This window comes from Aphis gossypii, chromosome 2 (assembly GCF_020184175.1).
Source record: "Aphis gossypii isolate Hap1 chromosome 2, ASM2018417v2, whole genome shotgun sequence".
Classification (NCBI taxonomy): domain Eukaryota; kingdom Metazoa; phylum Arthropoda; class Insecta; order Hemiptera; family Aphididae; genus Aphis; species Aphis gossypii.
Genome location: NC_065531.1, coordinates 13,667,810 through 13,681,019, shown reverse-complemented (window position 1 = coordinate 13,681,019; position 13,210 = coordinate 13,667,810). Strand labels below are relative to the sequence as shown.

The 13,210-nt window shown below is 26.1% G+C and overlaps 1 protein-coding gene across 2 annotated transcripts in view; it reads left to right on the top strand.

The window, feature by feature from the left end:
• Positions 1-1,513: 1,513 nt before the first annotated feature.
• The window catches only part of LOC114131219 (neuropeptides capa receptor), a 113,936-nt gene continuing 102,239 nt past the window's right edge, over positions 1,514-13,210 (top strand). The window contains exon 1 of one of the 2 annotated variants that reach the window (XM_050200911.1): positions 1,514-1,978. The gene's annotated coding sequence lies outside the window, so the exon portion shown is untranslated. The remainder of the gene's footprint in view (positions 1,979-13,210) is intronic. The other variant, XM_050200910.1, reaches the window with a different exon arrangement.

The following is a 13,210-nucleotide window of genomic DNA, read 5'->3' as shown; positions in this document are numbered from 1 at the left end:
TATAAAACTAGTTTGAGTACAAACAAAAAAATAGTATTACATTGTACTACGTAAATTAATACAAAAGCAAGTAAAAGTATCTCGAAAAATCGTTACCATAAAATGATGAGATACGAAAGGAAAAAAAATGAAATGTTATATTTTATATAATATTATGATAACATTATTTATTTAATTTAAGTGTAAATACCTTAAATAATTATTTATATTTTTTTTATTTGTTTCGCGTTATTTTATAGTAAAAGATTAATAGTTAATTAAAATAAAAACAATGCATGCATCAATGTCCAATTGTGACTTATAAAATTAAAATAATATAATAGCTAATAAATGAGATGTATAAAAGATACGTATATAATACAAAGATCGTTAATTAATATTTTTTTAGAGTCACTTTGGGAATTCAGGAAGTTCGGGAAGGGTAGAATTGAAAATAAATGTACGTAAATAATTAAATGTTTATCTATTTATCTTAAAAAAAGTAAAAATTAAATTAAAAATATTCATTTAATTCGCCATCAAAAATAATTATAATAAAAAATAAATAAATTTTTTGTCTTTGAGCCAAATAAGATTAGTCCAAGTTGGACCCAAGCATGTATCCAGGATAAATTTCAGGGGGGGGGATTTAAATATTTTTAATACATGAAATAAAAATACATAATTATATTATAATTTGATTAAAACTACTATACACTACAAAATATAAAATTTCGGGGAGGGGGAGGGGTTGAACCCCTAAACCCCCCTGTATACGAGCCTAGTAGGATCATTTGGTGAATTAGTGATCCTTGATATATTATAACTGTGGACAAATCATGTTTTGATGTACATCGTTCAATAAATTTAAATTGACTTTGAATAATCAGATTTATATTTATAGACATAAAATAATTAACATGAATTATTAATATTGAGTTAGGTGACAAAATCGTTTCAAATGTATTTGTTTTAATAAGTCTCGCGAAATTATTAGTGAATTAAATATTTCAGAAATTAGCTATCGAATCGAAATAACGAAAGTGTATTCGTTCGGCTTTTGTGTTGTACTCATAACCGCGTATACGAGTTATGCGAGTTGTGACAAAAAAAACCAAATCTGACCCCCCCCCCCCCCAAAGTTTTACGGGATTCCACGACCTGCAGGACACTGCACTTTGCGCTGCCGAATTCGTGACGACAACGTTTCCAGACCGTCGTGACTGAATTTTTTTGGCGCGTTAAGTTTGTGGCAATATAATGAACAGGGCGGTACCGTTTAAACTCGAAATCTCGTGTCGACACGGAACAGTAAGTTGTTGTCGTCTCGTCGTGACTGTCGCGTCTGTACCAAAATAAAATTGCGGTTTTTAGGAAAACGCGGTTTTCCGCACGCGGAAAAACATCAATAGTATAATATTTTCTGTTCGCCCGACCTAGCCCAACGCCCCCGCAGTAACGGATACGAAAATCATCACCAATAAACGATCGATGATATCACGCACGCGATTATGTCGTAATTATACGCGGCACTCGGCATTCCACTACAATAACGAGAGCTGTTCGCAATCGTCGTTACAGCGTGCAAATTGATAATTAGACGTTCGGACGCGTATATAATAATAATGCGACACGGACACGCGCGCATGTGCTCCGCGGGAAGAGCTATTTGGAGGAGAGCCGTAACTTTTTTGGCGCCCGACTGTCGACGGATTCGTTTTTTCGCCGGCGGCACGCGTTTAGTCTGTGCCGCGATTACTCCCGTAAACTCGTCTACCGGTCGTCCGCGTGTCCTCTCTCTCACCGGTGCCAATATGCCTCCATGTAATATCTTATCTGTAATATTATAATTCGTTTTGCGAACACGACTCGTCCGCGTTATTTATAGACGGTTTATCGATTTGATTTTTTCGTGTCGGTTTCTACGCGATTTTGCGTGACACGTACGACTTTTTGGACGGAATATGCTTTTGTTTGGCCACTGAAAAGAAAACACACGGTCAGTAATCATTCAACCATTTCTAATAATTATAATACAAAATATTATGTAAACTACGATGTGACATTTTAAACGTTCGTCTCCGATATGTATGTCTAAACAATAATCGATAATAGCGAGAGTACAGTTTTTATTTATTTTTAATATTAATTATACACGACATAATATACTTGTTTTGAACTTGCATAATATAATTTTTTTATATATAGTATGTATTTATAATATACGATTGTGGACTATAAATATAAATTTTTCTGTTTAGTATAAAAAAATAATTTACTAGTAAAATGTATACTATTATATTTTTATTTAAACTTAATTATAATAAAAAAAAACAAAAAAGAAAAATTATAATTTTTTTACTTTATATTTGTTTAGTAGATCTATTTGACTTTTAAACAAATTTAACAACTCTACTTAAAAGATAATTTTTCACTTATCATAAAACCTGTCTTTTTTTCTGAAGTAAGTATGTAACCAAAATTAGATTAATAAACCATCTAGGTAGGTACTTGAGTAAAAAAAAAAAAAAAAAAAAATATTTTAATAAATTATTGACTATTATTTACGAAATATTTCACAAATACTGAAATACTTATAAATTATAATTATGTCTTAATAAAAATTACTATCATTTTATTTCTATGTTTAAATAGATAATTTAATAAAATAATTAAATCATCATATAATTGGATAGGTTAAATCATTAAAAACGTAAGATATTTGAACTTATTTATTAATTTTTTAATTTAATAACCTAATATTTTGATTTGAATACATTATATTTAATGTATTATTAAAACTAGTGAACTTACAAATAAATAATATTAATTATGTATCCAAAATACGACTTTTTAAGTAAGAATACTAATATACATAACATGCTAGATAATATAATTTTTTGTACAATTATAAAGAAAGGAAATATTTAAGAATCGTCATAAATTGAATTAGTATTGTTTTGTTGTTCTGAGTTTGAAAATACTTACATAAAATATACACATTACACATTTAAAAATATTTAAGTTATTAAATTATTAAATATAAGATTATAAACTTCATAAATTTATTTTGCTTTTTGTACGTGGTAGGTACGGTACACAGTAGAATTATTTAAAAAAAAATTCGACATCATAATATAATATGTGATGAAAAAAAAACGTAGTTAATACTAATATAAGCAATATAAGCAATTAACTCAAACACCTTAAGTTAGGTGAAAAAGTTTTTTGCTTCTATAGAACCCACCAATACTATGACTTATTTTCCTTTAATAAATTCGAATACCTATAGTATTTATACTGCTTCTGGCGGGTTATCACATTCGTCTAAAACTTTGAAATATCAAAGTTTCATCTATATTGTTATGTTATATTATGTGTATAAGTCTTAAGTTTTGTGCTCAACAACGCTAGAGTACTAAAGTATAATATTATAAGAACATTGTTATTAATTTATGTTGCTTTAGGCATTCCATCAATTATTGTTAATCAAGTCGCACGTGTATAATAACACAATTGTATTAATTTAGTATATATAGATAGTATCATAGTATGAGGTTCGCAGTTTGTACAATGACAAATGCGTATGTGATGTGTAAACGTGAATTGGGCAAGTACAATTTTTTTATAGAATTAATTTTATGATATTCTTCATTTCATTATATATTTTATACAAACAATTTAATATACAAGCTTGTATAATTGTTATACTCTACATTTAAATTATTTGAAGGTTTGATATTTCCAAAGAACTAACTCATTTTAATCATACTAAAATTATTTACGATGAATACATATTACCTAGAAATTGGGCTATCAAAAAATTTTAATTAGTTTAGCAACGATCATGTACCTATAGTGCAAGTTATGTAAAAATTAAAGTTGTATACTAAAAATTAGCATACTTTTGTTAAAATAACCCAACAGGCAACAAATCGTAAAAACTGATAGAACTCTAAATTAAAAACTCCAAAAAAGCGTACCTATTAATTAAAACACACATTCTTTACAGTCAAAACGGCATTGTGGAAATATTTTACAGGTATTATTTATACAACATGATACAAAAATCGTAAGACTTAATACAATGTTAGAATGCAATCATACATTTTTGGAAACTAAGTATATTTTATTCCATTTTAAACGACTTTTTATTCGTATATATTAAAATGGAACTAAATTAAATAATACTCCAAAGAAACTAAATAGTTAAAATAACTTCATCTAATTACATTTTTAGATTATAAAATATTAAAAGTAATGGTGTTATTTTATCATTCATTTGTATAATTAACCAGGTATATATTTTATTGTCAAAGATAAATCAAAATGAGTTTAGATTCTTTTTTATATCGAAGATTTCTCTGAAATACATAATTCGTATAAAACTATAAGTGACCTACTATACCTTATCTTTTTTTTTTAAGCTAAAACATTTGAAACGATAATACTCTCTTTTATCAACATGACTTCAATGTGAGTATGATGAGATATTTACATATACTGACATCTTTGTTTTTAATATCATTGACCTCATTACGCGAAATGTGCATGTACCCAAGTTTTTGAAAATGTGAAACAGTTCACCAAAAATGTTTCGCTTTGATTTTACAAATGGGTAAACGAATTTAAATTGCAAATGCAAATAGCTATCATTCATGTTTTATTTTTTAATATTTATATCTGTACATAAATCTACATCTATTTTATTATTTTTCCATTAAGTAAATAAGTAACTATCTTTAAAAATATTTTATAAAATAGTTTCTGTGTACCTCTGTAAACACCTACATGATAAATCGAACGAAAAATATTGTAAATATCAATATTAATTTTAATTTTATAGTTTACTATTGGTTTAGTGTATTTGTTTAAATGATGTATAATATTATTACAGTATATCTTTGCAGTTTTTTAGCTATTGTAATTTAATCTAATTCTATTTTGAATGCATTTAGTTGCGTCCATTAAGGCGGTGGGAATTTTATTTGTCCTCGAGATTTAAAAGTAAATCCTTGGAAACCCACCCGCGCATTCGGGTACCTTTTTCGTGGTTGTAAATTTCTAAACAGCAGTCGATTGTGCCAAAATGCTTATCTGATTTCACAGAATTGTGCGCGATCGACCGTCAGCTAGACAATGTAAGTGACAGCGGCGTTCTTCATAAATCGGTTTCAGGAGGTAAGAGAAAAAAATCCTAAATCCCAATAGGTACATTCATTAAAATTTATTGGCTGTCAGCGACAATGAAATCGAGATACTGGATATAAATTGTACAAGTGTTATAAATAGGCACTCCAAATAATTTTTGCACGGTTTGCCGCAAAAGCCGATTTGGCACCTGCCTGAGATAATATAATGTTTGCCAAAATAACGCGGACGATGAAAAAATATCTCACTTTATTTTTTCCAATCCAATAACCTGTTACCTCCACTCGTAATAATTATTGCAAATTTATTCCTTAACAATAAATATTATTATATTAACAATGTTGCGGATAGTAATAATTATTAGTTCGCCACTTATTGTTGTTCTTGCCGGCAACACAATAATCACACTCGAAAACTGTTACTTTATAATTCCATACTAGAGTTACTGCGTAGATACCTATAGCAGCAGTCGCCGTTTTGTTCAGAATATGAGATTAACGTGACGTGCAATCAAAATTGTTTTAATTAAGAAGGCGGGGACTGAATGAATGCATGCCATTCAGACCTGTAGAGCATCTTATAAAATTTTTTGGCAACATTGATTCACTGTCATTATTGCATGAACCTATACTTAGAGGGGGTGTAGGGTTCCCGTACACTCACATCGCTCGAATTTACACTATTTATACAGCACAATCCACAAAATTGATGAACGACAAAATAAATTAGAATACCGAACCGACAATGTATGATCTGGTGAGTTAAGATGGTAGCTATTATTATATTAATCAATCTTATAATTAATTTTCATTTTACTAAGACAAATATAAAAAAGTTGTAAATAACCACAATAATATTTACCATAGTAGTTTATAATAACCGCGATAGCAGTCAGATGGGTTTTAATGATAAGTTGACAAAAAAAAAAGTTTTTATCAATGCCGAGAAATCACTATAGGTGCAATCAAAAATACTAAATATTTATTAAATTCAACAAAACTCGAATTTTAAATATTTTTATATAAAATAGAACCTATGGTTAGAGCAGCACAGCCCGTGTAGAAATTAAATACGGTCGTGCGTTGATACATCACAAAAATAGTTTTATTTAATCCGAATGAGTTTTTAACTGTCAAACTTACAATTTTGGTGTGCAAAACGATAAACGTATATTATTATTATTATTATTATTATAGTGACGCACACATATTATATTATATAATACTTAAGGTACTTTTCAGCAAAATGTTTCAGCACACCTCACCAGTGTTAAATTAATACGCGAATTTCTATCTCTACATGCGTGTGCGGGTAAGTATATTAATTATTCTGAACACTGAATCTTTTTACGAAACGTTGGATCTTATAATATAGACAAGTCGCATGATATCGTATCGCATTTTTATATGTTGTGTAATACTCAGATGAGTCACGCGTGTAATTTCTGTCTTTTATTTGCATAACTATTATTGTTAATTATACATGAATTATAAAATTATATGCTCTATACACTACACGTTTTATTACGTTCATTTGCGTGATTTATACAGATTTTGAATAATATTAAAATAATATGTAACATAAACGCACTGTTTTATAATTTTTTTTTTTTTTTTTGGTTGTATGGACATAATTTTTTTTTTGTTTTGTTTTAAACGATGTAACGCTTATGAACTGTTGAACATACAAAAATGTGTACCACTGATATTCCCTCCAGAAGTTTTCAACCTGTTTTGACTGGTGGTCTCAGGGTTTTTTTTTGAATGGAAGGGAATAGAAAATTTAATTGTAAAGTTTACCGCGTTGTTGAAGCCCCCTCGTTCCCTCTCCAAAAAACACAGTAGATACATTTAATATCAGTAAATATTATTTTTACTACGCCTTGTATATTTAAAATACATATTTTATACTTAAATTCATAAAAATATTTTTTATAAATTTGTCTTAATTTCTGAGAAATTACAACGAGAACTTCTTCGGGATCAATAACCACTTATGCATGGATAGCTGACATTGATAAACTATTCTAAAAATTGACGTTATTATGTTTCTGTTATAGTAAACATGATATATTTATGATCACATATAAACATACTCAATCTATGGCTATTCTGAGAAACTCATGAATTTATTTCAGTTTTGCTTTCCATATTTTTAGTTTGGAAATAATAGGTATAATGTCAGCGTAATCAAAGGACAATTATTTTTTTAAGATTTACACGTTGCATATGTTTAGTGAAAACATTTAAAAAATAATATGAATCAAAAATGATTCATTATAATTATCACAAAATACAAAGAAATCATTATATTTTGTTATTTAAAATAATTGTACGAAAACTTAATAGATATCAAAAAAATAAATAAGCCAATTATTTGAGATTATAAAAAAAAATTATTTGAAGGAAATGATCTATCCCCCATAACTCTCCACCCGTGGGAACGTGAATTGACCCTATTATAATAATATATATATATATAGATAGGATGTAAGTATAACCACATATTATACTTATTATGTTTCATTTTATAAAAATAATTTGATTATTAGGTATATATTATTATGTGATACCATATTAATTATAAAAAATATGAAGGGATTCTATTTATATTTTAAATAATTCAACTCGCCCACAAATTATAACCAAGCTCATGATATAGCACCCTGGTTGGTCTCCTCTAACTTTCATAACTACAATTACCTCAATTCTCAACTTATAACTATAATTTATTACGTACATGCAAATTTAAACTTCAATAAATTATGTTTTTTCATTCCCCTCGCATTTAAACAACGAATATTATATCCAAAGCGTTTTACTACTGTCTATAGTCTCCAACGCTTATTCTTGCATATTCCTTTGATCTTGCACACAGATTTTATTTTAATATTGATGAAGAAATGTCTCGAAATACATAGTGATTTAATTTCCTCGTTTTAGTTTTTAGTCAGTGTAATTATTTATTTATAAACCGGTGAGTATCTAAATACATTTACAGAGATCCACAAATTTCGCGAGTTTAAATATGCATTGGTACAATGATATCTAAAGGAAGTAATCATTTTTAACGAGCTTCATTAACCATCAATATAATATACGAAAATACAACTTTAGTACGCAGATAGTGCATCATATAATATTATATTCATAATATATTATTATATACTATCATGGTAATAAACTAATAACTTTTTAAAGAACTGATAACTTTTTTTTTAACTTAAAATCAAAATAATATGCCATTTGATTTTTTTTTAACATGGTTCAGTTAATATGCGTGTAATAGGCGTGCAGCTGTTTAGATGCTACAGAGTTCGAAATGGCTTTGGTTAAAAAAATATAAGAGATGAATTTATGCGTACTATAACGGAAACCAAAAAAAAAGGTTTGTCATTGATATTTTTTTTTTTTTTGATTTTTTTTTTATCCGCATCAAACTCGAATTATATTTCGGGAAAATATTTCGATTCGTTCGTTCAATCATATATACATCAAGAATACCCAAAATTGAAGCGTGTGTCAGAGGGTCTGAAAATAAAGTTTTTCCCACGCGTTCATAAAATATAATATAGGACTACGCATTTGTATAATTGTATATTTGGGGTATTCCACGAGGATTTGTTGATTCAAAGTCCTGCGGTGATGACGTTTACATTTTTGGTACACTTGGGAGCTCACAACCAACACTTTGAAGTGAGTAAATATTCGAAGAACATACTGTAGAAGATGCTCGAAAGGTGGTGTCAATCCGAGATTTCCAATTACAGTGCGTTCGATAGAAATTAACTATAATATATTATAGCTTCTAATAATATCGAGAATGAGTAAATATTTTGTCTATTATTTCATGTTTATTTAATCACTCATACATTTAGTCCTAAATCTGGATAAAATTATTTTTTGTTGTTTAACTTTGGAAACTTATATTAATTATAAGTCATATAAATACATATTATCTAGGTTAGAAATGTATATGTCTAATTTATATACAATTCTTGTAGGAGCTTACAATTTCATAATTACCTATCGATGTATATTGTTGTTATTTAAATATATCATGTTATGCAGTCGTTTAAATAATTAGCTATAATGTGAATGAAACTTTAATAATTACTTATAATTGCATATAACATGAAAGAAAATACTTCTATAATATAGTTAGCAACTTTTTTTAAACTCTATAGGTAACTACATAATATTATAATACCTATCCTCCATATTTGATCTTTATAATTAGGTACTAAATGAACATTATAGCCGTCGTTAATAAATTAGCAAACTTAAAATATATAGATGGCTTGTTTCAATATAAATTGCGTATATATGTACCTATATTATATAAGTTATTAATTATACTTATATTTACGTCATAATTCACATATATCATTATATTGCAGTATTTTTCACTTCAAATTTTTTCGTCACAACAGAGATACAAATATTTATAATATTAGGTACAATGTAACAAAGTACAGTGAAATATGGAAAATAAAATATACCAATGTATCTATTTGTAAAATAAAGTTTTACTCTTTGATATACGTATTTAATTTCATTTACATACTTCATTGAGTGATTTACTATCTTACATTTTTATAAAATATTCATCGTTTAAAAAAAAAAAAAAATTAAAACGTTTTAAGAGTAGTTTAAATATGAATTATAATAAGTAATAATGTATTTGAGCCGATGATTTCTAGTGGCTAATATGATTATAGTTCAAACGACAATTTTATTACTTCTACATGAATTATTTCAAAAACCCTTAAAAGCCGGATGATTGAGTCATAGCTATAGTGATTTGAAATTTTTTTGAAAGACATCACATAGATTAAACGATAATTTAAAACTTACAATTCATTGTTAAATATCATGTGTTATTTAACTTAAGTATATAAGCTACGAGAATTTAAGTGTATAAAGTGATACATTTTGAAACAAATATATGTTTTTTTTATTTTTAAATTTATAATATCAAAAAAAAAAAAAATAACCAGAGTTAAATCTAATATATTTCTATCTATATAGTCAATGAGTTATGGTTTATTTAAAACTGAACCCCTTATTTATTTGATACTATTATATAAGTATTTCGATTCCTTTATAATTCGACAATTCTGATAAGTTTAAGCGTGTCAATCAAATCGTTGGGTGTGTGATTTCATTTGAAACATGTAAGATAGTTTACAGAATAAAATTTTGAGGAAACGTATAATTTGCCTATAAATTTAAACAACAATATATTACAATAATATAATCTTTTATTACATTATAAAAATTCCCTTGTGATACTTTTTATCAATTTGTAAACTGCAGTCTGATAAACGTCAATTTTTTTTTTTGTGATTGATCGAACAATATATTTTAAGAAAATGTCAGATCGGGTTTGGTTGATCTTTTTTTTTTAGAAATAAAACTGTTAAAAGTTGACTGGGTCAAGGACAACATTTTACATTCAATCCATCATGGACAGGACCTGTGGCATGTTTGAGTTAAGAAACAATTCTTCAGAATCTCTTAATACGATAAAGTTGTTTTACGTAAAAAAAAGACAAGTGTCACTTTCAAAAAGCATATTCAAACATTTCAATTTGGAAATAATTTGATGGCTATAATAATAGATGTACAGAAAGTTTAAAAGACAACAAGTTAGTGTCATATTTAGGAATTTCTTATGGGAATATGACAAAATACGAAACTGCTAAAAAACACACGTGTTATAAGTTTTGAATGCTTAAGTTCGAAATAATGAACACTAAAATAAAACTCGACGTAAATAATTTTAAACACACAGAGATTGAGTTCAAAACATACAATTTTGTATGAATATAAATCTCATTAATTACAGAACAATATTTTTTTCACAAAGATTAATAGTGCCATACTTAGAATTTTATAAAATTAATGTAAAACACATACTGAATAAATATTACAATAATTTGTTTAATAAAATACATCATATTATAATAATAAGTAATATATTTTGATAGGGTAACTTATTAAACATCTGTGTAATATCACTATTACAGTTTCCATCTGTCATGCTGAGTATGTTCTTGTAACTATAAAAATTATTATTTTTTTACTATAATACTAATTTATAATTTATATTAATGTAATACATTTATCTATATATTAAATAAAAAAAAACATAACATTAAAAAATCATTATCAATACAAAGTTAATAAAACTATAATATATTACTAACATAAGTAGCTAAAATAACGTGAAAAATTATAAATATTTTATTTAATAAGTACTAATTTAAATACTCGTATTTAATTTTTCTCCTAGGTATGTTTTTTAATTTGATAATCGGAGCGAAAACAGTGTTAAGCTATAGTTTATTTAATATAAAATATATATTTAAGTGTTATACCAACATACATCAAAAACACATAATTCTTAAAAAATTATTATTATTTTTATCATAATTTAGTAGACACATATTATATTGCTGTATGACAGTAACTCTATTTCAAACGGTCAATTTACAGCGATCAAAATAAACTGAATATTATTAGATTAGGGTAACTTAACAGTGATTTATTATGTCAGCTGTTGATGTGAGATTTTGGGAAATGTATCATAAGAAAGAATGAAAGGATAATATATATATATTATGTATATAAAGTTAAATGAAACAATATATAATTATATGTTATTATATACTATTATATAATTCTGTGAGGTTGGATTAACATAATCTATCAAAATATTTAATCAAGACTTATAGAATCATGAAAAATTAAAATTCTCAAAGGTATATAATTGTACACTAATTAAAAAAAAAACCTCAAAGCTTATAGTAATATTAAAATTAACTATAAGATTAATTGTTTTAGTGTTGATTAAAAACAAAAATTGTATACTAAAGCAACTATAGCACTGTATTTGACCGGAGTTAATACATAAATATTTATGGGTGTACCACTATATTTGAAAAGTAACTAAGTGTAGTACTTCATTTGAGTTTTAATGTGGACACTCTGTTTAAGTAATTGAAAGCGGTGAATTCTTATTGTGTATGAAAAAGAAAAACTAAATCAGCTGAGATTCATTTGATAATGAATAAATCAAATTTTATCTTTGAAACTTTCTAAAATTATCAAAACAAATGCTGAGACTTTTCAAAGAAAATAGACGTCAAAGTCAATTGAAACAATAACATTGTAAATTGTTATTTATTTTGAAGAACAAAACGCAATTTATATAAATTACAAAATTATAGTTTTTATTATATTTGTACTTCATAGTATCAGTATTCTACCCATAATTGTAGGAGCGAACTCAAATGACAATTTAAAATGTTACGATAGGAATTAAACTCGATCGGAAAGTTTAATAAAACTTTATTTTATACATAAATCACAAAAATGTTAAAAATATAAAAAGCACACGTTTATTTAAATATAAATAAAATAGTATTTATGAATGGTAAACTAGTGAAATTCGAAAAGTGTATTTTAATGTTTTTATGAAGGTATTGATATCTTAAATGATTTTTAGTGATTTAAAATACCCAATTTTTACTTTCGATGATCTTTATATTGGTTCGAAAAATAATTGAAAAAAAACTTTTGATGTTTATATTATTTAAATTTTACAAATTTGTATAAACATTGAATTATAAATTAAATATCTACCAACTGTTTTTAATTTTTATTTCTTACATTTTATTGAAATTTATGTTTTGATAGTGAATTGTTCTAATTTATATTTTCATAGAACTAGAATTCTCAAAGGTAAAGAAAAGAATTGTATAATTTTACATTTAATAAAGGCGATTCTTAATATCTTTATAATAATAATATTTATTCAGTAAAAATATTTAAATTTAATTTTTATATATTTAAATAATTTACAATTATATGTAACAAAAGAGAAAAACAGGGTTCTTTAATGTAAGCTTGATAACATGGCTCAATAAAGAAAATAATCAATAATTTTTTTTGCTGAATTTAAATTACCTATCAAATAAAACACCTCAATAAATATTATTTAATTATTTTAATTTTTCATGGTAATTCGCGTCCTCTTACTTTATACAATTTTATTTTTCGGTATCATTACTACA